The sequence below is a fragment of the Mandrillus leucophaeus genome, unplaced genomic scaffold (assembly GCF_000951045.1).
Source record: "Mandrillus leucophaeus isolate KB7577 unplaced genomic scaffold, Mleu.le_1.0 Scaffold803, whole genome shotgun sequence".
Taxonomy (NCBI): Eukaryota; Metazoa; Chordata; class Mammalia; order Primates; family Cercopithecidae; genus Mandrillus; species Mandrillus leucophaeus.
Genome location: NW_012108731.1, coordinates 23,507 through 32,295, shown reverse-complemented (window position 1 = coordinate 32,295; position 8,789 = coordinate 23,507). Strand labels below are relative to the sequence as shown.

Here is an 8,789-nt window from a genome sequence, read left to right as displayed (position 1 = left end):
TAAATATATTCCATGGAATGCTACTCAGTCATAAAAAAGAGTGAAATCATGTCTTTTGCAGCAACATGGGTGGAACTAGAGATCATTATCTTAAATCAAATAACAGAAAGTCAAATACTACCACATGTTCTCACTTATAAGGAGAGTAGAGGAAGACAGATTACCTCAAGAATCTAGGATATGGGTGCAAAAGGAAGGATGGAATTTTCACCTCCAAAATGCAACACCACCCTGTTTTATCTAAGTTATCTAGTTTACCAGCATGGAGTTATTTGTAGTATGTGATAGTACAGTATAGTATACATTTTCCCCCTTTTAGTATCTAAATGGTTTGTAATGATTTCCCCTCTTTCTTTCTTGGGGTAATCTGTCTTCCTCTACTCTCCTGACATGTACTTTGGGCAGATCCCACCTCCAGGTGCAGAATGTGGATGGCAATTCCTATGGGCCAATCTGAGCGTTGCTTTCACTTGGCTGTCCTGATTGCTTTGAATGGAGAGAGGAAGGCGAATCAGGCAGACACAAAGCATTTTGCTGAGATTGCTGACACTATATAAACCCTGCACTCTCAGGGAGCAGTAGAAATCTTGAGAATGGATTCATTAGAGTGTAAGGCAGATGTGAAACATGGAGAAACCAACTTCTAATGACAGCTTGGAGCATCTGGATCTAGTCCCAGACTTTTTAGCTATGTGAGTCATTACTGTCATTATTTTTTCTCTTTACTTTTTAATTAAATCAGTGAATTGGATTTTCAGTTAATAGCAACCACCAGTCTTAAGTGATATGATAGCCTATGCTTTGTTTTGTTGAATGTGTAAGTCTCTCAATGTTGGAAAATTATTTTCCACCTGTAGTGGTTAGATTGTACTAATGAACAAATATATAAAAACAGATAATGGTATGAGTACTGCAGTTGAAATGCAGTTAGGGATTCTTGAGCCTACTTGGTCTTTATACCTCTTTCCCTGTTCTCCATCCCTATGTGGCATCACAAGAAATCTTAAAGCCTGTAAAATATGGAACATAAAACACTGTTCTGTCATTTATCATACAAACACGGTCACTTTTGAGAATAAAAGAAGACATTCTTAATAAATTTATTCTGGGGAAAAGGCTTAAACAGGGGTGATACCAGGAAAATTGGGACACGTGGTCATCCTGGTTCTATACCACGAGAGTTGAAATGAAAGGAAAGTATGGTTAAGTCAGAAGAAATGGATTCCGGCCCCATTTCTACCATCCACTAGCTGTGTATTCTTAAAAAGTTACTCAACCTCTCTGAGCTTCAGTTGTCTTCATTAGTGTGTCAGAGAGAATAGTAATTACTACCTCACTGGAGGTTGTTGTAGGGTCATAGTTATGAAGGGTCATAGTTATGAAAGGTCATAGTTATGAAAGTGCTTTGTCAACCATAAGACACAATGTTACTAGTGGCTTTTATTGTGTGAAATAACCGATCTCATTATGATTACTCTAACAATGTGGTTGTACTTAACTTTACACAATAGATGAATTCTCAGAAAAAAGTTGAGTATGAATGGTTTTGCGAATTGCCTCTTACTTAAAAAGCTCACTGAGAATTGTCTGAGAAATTCTTCTATAAGTTCAGAATTATTTTGTAGAATAAAAAGTTACCCCATGCTTATATCTTATATATCAGAATTTGATTTTAAGCAAAACATATCCCTAATGTCTTCAAGGATTTGTCTCTCCAGCTAAATGTGGAGAATGAGGCATTTTATAAATGTTAGGTTACCTGGTCAGGATGCGAGCTGGGGCTAGGGTTGGAGGAGGAGGCCCTTTTCGGGACCCAATATGGCCATGAAAAAAAAAAAAAGACGACATAAATTCTTGCAAAGCAGGACCCTGTCGGTTTAATTTATTTCACATTTGCCCTGGAAGCACGAGGCTCCAGTGGGCTAATGAGTACGAGATGCTGTTGCAGACAAGAGGCAACCTACACATGCTGTTTGCATGACTGGCACCCAAATAGGCTTGCTTAGTTGGTGAACTGTCAGGTTTCCAATTCTTTCGATGTGTCTGTAGCCTTGGTCTGGCCAGGCCTGCCTTGTCCTCCTGGATAGACATTTAGGAAATGTGTCCTATCCCCATCAGCACAGTCATGCACCGGTCTTCTTTTCCCATATGTGTGTGCCGCCATCTGGGACAACTTAGCCATTGTCTGTTAGGGCCTTTGATGCTTGATTATAGGGAAAGAGGAAAACATCAGCTACAATAGAGCAATCTGTTCTGTTTGGGACATCAGTACAATCTTTTATCCTCTTTTTCTTTTTTTCAATGCACATATTTTTGATCATCTTCACATAGGGATGAATATTGGTAATGGAATGTATTCTAGAATTCTTTCTCTTGAAAGGAATGAATCTCTCCACTTACCCTTGTTCATAAAATAGTTTTGCAAATATGATCTTGCTGATAAAACACTGATTCCAGTTCTCTTTTCCTCTTTTTGCTTACTGACTGCCCAAAGAATCTAAGATTTCAAAGCATAAATGCTGATAACATAGTTTTTCCATTGCTTTAGCTCTGTATTTCCACAGAATTTGTTTATTGTTTTCAGTGGTAAAACTTTCATCTTCAACAATGGTTAGATTAATTTAAAAACATCTTTACAGTGGTATATTGTAATAGATACTAGCAAATTTTGTGCAGAAATGTTGTTGTATTCAGATAGAACCAAATTTATACTGTACTATTAAGTGTATGTGTTAAGTAGGGGGTGACTAAGTTCCAAGGTCATATATACTTTGTAATTTTATTTTGGTAGAAAAATAATAAATAAAGTGATGTACACCAAATAATTACAAATCATGGTCTCTGTGGGATAGAATCACAAAATGTTTTTCTTTCTTTCCCTTCTTCTTTTTTGCTCTCCTTCTCCTATCCTTCTGTTTGCTTATTTGCATTTTTGAATTATTTTATAATAAAATTGCATGACATTTGTAATAAATCCCACTCTATAAAATAAGTTTAAAAACATAAAGGAAAGTTTAACAGTCTATGAACTTAATCTCCACCCAGAAATGGAGTGCTGTGGTAGGGCCCAGTCAAGATGACAATGGCAATGGGAAGCTGGAGTGACAGATGGCACACGATGGCAAACAGCCCATACACGTTAGTGCTTTCTGTGGAAAATAATTTTGTATAACTATGAATATCTTTTATAATTTAGGAATTTCTACATTATTAAATCAGGATAGCCAGTACAGCAGAGATACAGGTATCCAATATCCCTTTCATCCTTCTTCCTTTAGTAATAGTTTATCTGAGTGTATACTGAGTGCGGTCCCTCGTCCAGAGGAACCTCTAAGTGCTGGTGGCCACATGCTAAACTTATAGTCAGAGGTATGTGAATGGCGATGGTGGATATCCCCTCTCAGTCATGCTCATATCTTTCCTTCTGTCCCTTGTGCTCTGCACATGGCAGTGGGTGCTGAAGTAGCCACATGAGACCAGGAGGTGCAATCTAATCACTGAGGACAGCAAAGAGAGAACTAAGGAAGTTGAGTCCTTGATGCTGTTGAGCCACCACATCAGTTCAGAATTGCCTAAGCCTATGTATTTAAGCAAATGAGAAAGAAATCTTATCTTGTTTAAGTCATCATTGGTAGGGTTTTTTTTGTTATAACCATTGAAACTATATCCTAATAATAGTATATTAGTATAATTTTACAATATATAATAATATAATTTTATAACAATATGTAGATAGAAATATGTAAATATGTGGATGGATGGATCTATAGATAGATTGATGAATGAAGGGAAAGGTAGATGGATAGATGAATGAATGGATGAATGGGCGGGTGGATGGATGGATAGATGGATGACAGATGAGTGAATGGTGGATGAATGGATGGATAGATGGATGAATGGATAAATGAATGGATGATTAGATAGATGGATGAATGGATAGATGGATGGTGATATGGTTTGACTGTGTCCTCACACAAATCTCAACCTGAATTGTTTCTCCTAGAATTCCCATATGTTGTGGGAGGGACCCAGGGGAAGGTAATTGAATCATGGGGGCCAGTCTTTTCCTTGCTATTCTTGTGATAGTCAATAAGTCTCAGGAGATCTTATGGATTTATCAGGGGTTTCTGCTTTTGTTTCTTCCTCATTTTTCTCTTACCGCTGCCACATAAGAAGTGCCTTTTGCCTCCTGCCTACAGCCCTCTGGAACTGTAAGTCCAATTAAAGCTCTTTTTGTTCCCAGTTTTGGGTATGTCTTTATCAGCACTGTGAAAATGAACTGTTACAGATGGATAGAATGGGTGGACTCAATATTGTTACCCTTCCTTTTCTCCACCCCATTTTTCTACCCTCTGCAGGAAGAGCCCACCTTACTTCTCAGTCTAAGAGAGTGGCAAGCATTGCTGGGCTCTTTCCACACCTGTAGTGCCTCAGTTTTCTGAAACATAGATTGTGTGTTTCTAATCTGGCAAATACTTGAAAGAAAAAAAAATCCTTTCTAAAGCCATTGTAAACAGATATTACTTTAATTTCAGCAATTTGCCTTGGTAAAATTTGGGAATTGAAATGTAAATTACTGGTTATGTACAAATTGACTGCTTTGAGGTCCAAACCTGTATACCTGGTCGCCTGCACGGATTCCATGAGGGTTACTTCCTGTGCCGGTCCAAGTGCACAGCACAGGGCAGAGCATCATGAACACATAAAAAGAAGGGAAAAGTCAGAGAGAGGGAAACTGAACAGTGAAGATGCAGAGGAGTAAGAGAGTCCTGGGAGCAAGTAACCAGAGAGGGAGGTGAGGCAGCACTCAGCCTAGAGGGCATGATAGACCAAGGCATAGAGTTAGGAAGTGTTGAACACAGGAGGCTGTGACAGTGAGGGCAGCTGGCTTGGCTAAAGGAAGAGTTTAAGTAGGAAGTGCAAGGAAAAGTCCCTAGAAGGCTGAAGGCAGGTATTGAGCCACCATGGATAGACAGAGGATGCCATCTGAATATTATTTCTTCTCCACATCAGGACTGTAGCTCTGTTAAATAGATTCCAAACCTCTTGTTTTCATGCAGATGTCTTTTTGGAATTGTGATAGAACATGAGGCTATAAAATTCTAGGCACAGTGTTCTAAAATCCTCAAGACAGACTAAGCTTTGCATACATGGTGTCAAAACAGGCAGGTCAAACCACTTTATTGCTTGCATAGCAGACCCCTTCTCAGCCAGGAAGCAAAAATCATAAGCTGTTTTTCTGCTCCTTTGCCTGCATAGCATGGTGGCTGGTGTTCTAGCTCTCATTTAAGTTCCTCCTACTTAAGCGGTGGAATCCAAGTAATTGATCCAGTATCATCCATCACCACCCTTCTTGTCGTTGTGGTCTGCCAGGTTGTTGAGGGAGTGTCACATCATCCCAAAGACTGTGGTCCCAGACCTGCTGTGCAGAGGCTCCAAAACCATGCTCTAACTGGGCTTGCACCAGATTGCCAAAGGGGCTTTCTCTCCCTCACTGCAGAATGTGCTGCTTCCTTTTTCCTCCTTCCTTCTGACCGACAAAAGAAGCCCCTTTCTGATCATTAAATGGCTCTGTTAAATTATACCCTTTAGGGCATTTTAGTTTTGCTGGGTGAGGGAGCAGGGGTAGTCTTCACCTTTTCTCTCTTTCCACATAATGGCAAGGGCAGTTCCTCAATGTCCTGAAGCCTCTACTGACATTTGGACCCTAGGTCCCTTCTCTCTAGATTGAGCAACAGATGTGACCTATGTTTTGTAGGGTTTCGCCATGCAGATAATGTACTAACCTTGCTTACACAAAACCACATTGGTATTTGTGTAATTTTTGATTGGTTGGCTCAGTAGGCATCGGATCACTTGTTGCGGGGTGTTGGGCGCGGGGCTTGTTGATGCACAGATAGGGAGGTTCCATCGCCAGTGTTTCTGGTTCAGAAGGTCTGAGGTAGAGCCTGAGAATTTGCATTTCTAACAAGTTCCTGGGTGAACTGCAGAATTGCATTTTAAGAACAACTGTTCTGGAGCACCCTTGCCTTAATAATGCTGCAGAGACTTTCTGGGTCGGTCCTGGTATCTTGTGGCTCCTCTTCTGCTGTGTCGATTTTTGAACAGCACATGGAGGAAAGATGCCCTCTCCAGGGTGTGGTGAGGAGTGAGGACAATGTGAGCATGTCTGAGCTATAGTGGGCATGGGTGATTCAGCGAGGACTGACTGGACAACAGTGTCCCTTCCTGAGAGCATCCCAGCAGGCCAGGCAGCAGAGCTATTAAATAAAAATCCGTAGGAAACATTGACATTGGATCCCTCCTGAATGTTTGTTCTACAAATGTGGAATATTTGTCTCATCCAGAAACCTCAAAATTACTTTGCCATTAACACCTGTGTGAGTGGCAGGGCTTGCATCATTAAGATTGCCGGAGGAAAACGTTGCCTCGCCTTGGTTGAAGGAAGCATTAAAAATTAATGAGGTATCAGTACTCACAGTTTGATAAACTACGAAACACCTTCCTTATGCTTCCGCTTTTTCAGTTGCCTAAACCTCTGATACCTCTATATAAGACATTTTAGAAGACCAAATGTCAACTGTAGAGCTATGAACATCAACAGAAAAATGAAAAAGAGAAAAAAAAATTGCATTTTCTTTTGCAGAGGATTGGGGAAATACAATGACATATTTTATATTTTTTATTTGAAGGGTCATGTGGTTCAGACCACACATGGGTGTCTGCACTTTCTGCTTATACCAAGTGAATCAGATGGGATGGTAAGAGTAATCTGTTGGAATGTTTTAGCAACAGTGAGGGTTACAGGCAGATGACCTGGGAGCTGGTCTCTGCTGTTTACTCCTCTGTCTCTGAGATACCTTCAGGAAAGTTCTGTGTTGTGACACTGACAGCTTGCCTCTAGAATGCTGTGACATGCCACCTGGAAGCTTTGTAGGTCTGGAAATATTCACAACGTGTGCACATTCAGCATTAGACTGTATGTGGCCATTCTCTCTGTCATAAGGGAGTATATGCAAAAAACCCTCAGATGTCTGTTCTGCTCTGTGGTCTGGTCTGGGACAATTTTGATGAGCTGGCAGCCTAGGACCACTAATATTTTCTTGATTCTTATTTATAGCTGAAAGCTCTTTATGGGTGCTCTTCAGGGGTATGTTTTCAGTGTTCTTGGTCAGTTGGTAAGTGTTACAATAATAATATCTCTCTTGAATTTGTAACTATTATGCATTATATGTGGCTGCTATGAAGATGGATACTAATTGTTGTTCTCAGATCTTTTCAAACATGAGCTCATTTACTCCTCAAGGCAATCTAATGAAGTCAGTGCCATTTTTATCACCATTTTACAAACGAGGAAACTGAGGAACTGTCTGTAACTTGCCCAAGGTCACACAGCTGGTAAGTGGTGTACCCAAGGCTAGAACCCATGCTCTTAACTACATGAAACTACTGATGGCTTTTCTGATGAGCTTTGACTTATAGAAGCCACTTGCATCTACTCACAAGCTTGTTATTGAACCCATTGGGGTCAAAAGCACTTGTGTGTTTCTGAACAGAGAGGTGAAGTGAGTGGGCTCATCTTAAAAGCTTGTTTTCATTGCTTTAGAATCAAGTACAAATGCTTTAGTAAAGCCTTCTAGGACTTTTCTCAACCTTTCTGAGGTTCTCTCCCAAGCCTCCCTCCCTGACCACATAAGCCTGCCCAAAGCATGCTGGGGACATGATGCTCTACACCATTGCTCCTAGGTCTCTTCATCTAGAGCTGGCTCCTGTCTCGCACTCTCCTTGCACACCTTTGCTGGGGTGAATTATGTTCTAGAGCATCCCAATTTGAGTGTCAGATTTAGTTACACATACATTGAGATAATAGTCCCTGAACCCTGGGCAACCGGGCATGTTCTGGGGCTGCTGGAGCCCTTGTTCTGGCCACTTCCAGCCATATAAACCTATGTTTTTCTTTGCTGAGGAACTGATCTGCTTGACTGGCACATCTGGGCTCTGTCGAAGACCATCAGCAAACAGAAGAGAGAGATGGGGCATTTCTTTCTCCACTCCCTCCCTGCCTTGGGATCACAGTTCCAGCAGCAGCTGCACCCTTCCCTTCTGGTGGGCACTCCTGCCTGCAGCCCTCTTCCTTAGCTCCTAGTGTCTCCTAGGGCAGTAATAGCTCCAAATCGCTCCAAGCTGCTGTTCGTCTCTGGGGGCCTCCCAACCCTTGTTGGTTCACTCTGCCTACATTCTGTCTGCTGCCCCTTGGACAGTGTTTCTACATTTGAACCATATGGGTGAATTCCATATTCTTCTGGGACCCTGACCGATGAAACTCCTTCCTCCCAAACTATGTCTGAGCTTTGTCCTCCAACTCACAAATGGCCACTAGCAGATTTTCCTATTCAGCTCACACAGCCTAGGTCCCCACTTATTGGATGGAACACAAGATACCCTTTAAATCACTTGAATCACAATGCAGACTTAAGAGCCCATCAAATTCTTGGGAAGGGGCAATGTTGGATTCCTTCTCCTCCACTTTCCCACCATACTCCCTTTGTGGCAGATCACAGGCATGTGTACAGTATAGTGCAGATTCTCCCTTTATCTGAAACACAACCCAGGGGCCTGGGTCTTGTTTTACTTCCCTTAATGTCCATGTGGTTATTGATGCACTTGTCTTCACTGGTAATCTATCAGTTCCACTAGAGGAGAATGGGTATCTCTAGGGCTAGTTCAAAATAAGTACTTCTTAAGTGAAGGAAGGAAGGAAGGAAGGAAGGAAGGAAGGAAGGAAGGAA

The 8,789-nt window shown here is 41.2% G+C and overlaps 1 long non-coding RNA gene across 1 annotated transcript in view; it reads left to right on the top strand.

Moving 5' to 3' along the window:
- The first annotated feature begins 497 nt into the window (after window positions 1-497).
- The window catches only part of LOC105530192, a 20,697-nt gene continuing 12,405 nt past the window's right edge, over window positions 498-8,789 (top strand). The window contains exon 1 of the long non-coding RNA XR_001004608.1: window positions 498-692. This is a non-coding gene — a long non-coding RNA (uncharacterized LOC105530192). The remainder of the gene's footprint in view (window positions 693-8,789) is intronic.